Source organism: Antrostomus carolinensis, unplaced genomic scaffold (assembly GCF_000700745.2).
Source record: "Antrostomus carolinensis isolate BGI_N321 unplaced genomic scaffold, ASM70074v2 scaffold15119, whole genome shotgun sequence".
Classification (NCBI taxonomy): domain Eukaryota; kingdom Metazoa; phylum Chordata; class Aves; order Caprimulgiformes; family Caprimulgidae; genus Antrostomus; species Antrostomus carolinensis.
Genome location: NW_010338060.1, coordinates 213 through 1,045, shown reverse-complemented (window position 1 = coordinate 1,045; position 833 = coordinate 213).

Sequence of the window (833 nt, the reverse complement as noted above, 5' to 3'; positions counted from 1 at the left end):
TTCCCAGGAGTTGGGCAGAATTCAGCAGGTTCTTATCCAATCCACAGAGAAAATGAGGTTTTTGGTAATTTAAGTTGTTTTATACCAGTTCTGGGAGTCATTTTTTTTGCTCAGAGGTTGAAATCTATTTAAAGTCACCTCATTATTTCCTTCAGTTTCTGGCAAATGCAGGTGAAGCCAAAACATCCGGCTGGGAACAGGCAGGGAAGCACCAACATCCCAAATTAAAATGCTCCAGAGGTTCCTACAAATTAAACAGGTCATTTTTTTTTGTGTGTCGAAAAGTGTCACTTTTACCCCAAAACCCAAGAATTCCTGGTTAATTCAGACAGAAGAGCTATTAAAATAATCAGACGTTCACCCAGTTTTGGGTTTAGAAATGTGTTTCTTGTTCCAGCAAACAAGTTGGAGATGCTGAGAAACCTGAATCCATCTTCTGGTCCCAAAATAGGAACGATTCCACCCAAAGCAGGGTCAGTTCATCGTGTGATGATGAGCAAAGTGTTACTCCTGCTGCAAGAAATCACACTTCTGCCATTATAATCCAAATAAATTAAATACAATTCGAATTATCCAGCTGGTCAGCGACTAAATTCATTTATTTTCCCTTTCCAGAGAGGTCTGACGGCGCAGGGGAGGGGGTGGGGACACTTTTTTTTTTGCCTGGTGGGATTTGCTCCAGAAGTCAATCTGGTTTGGATCAGTAATTATGACTAATGACACCTTTGTGGGCTGGGAACTGTTATCAGTGGGGAGGATGAGTGGTGGCTACCCCAAGAGTCGTGGTGAAAGAGGGGTGAGGTCTGGCTGGGGTCAGTCCTGTTTGATATCGA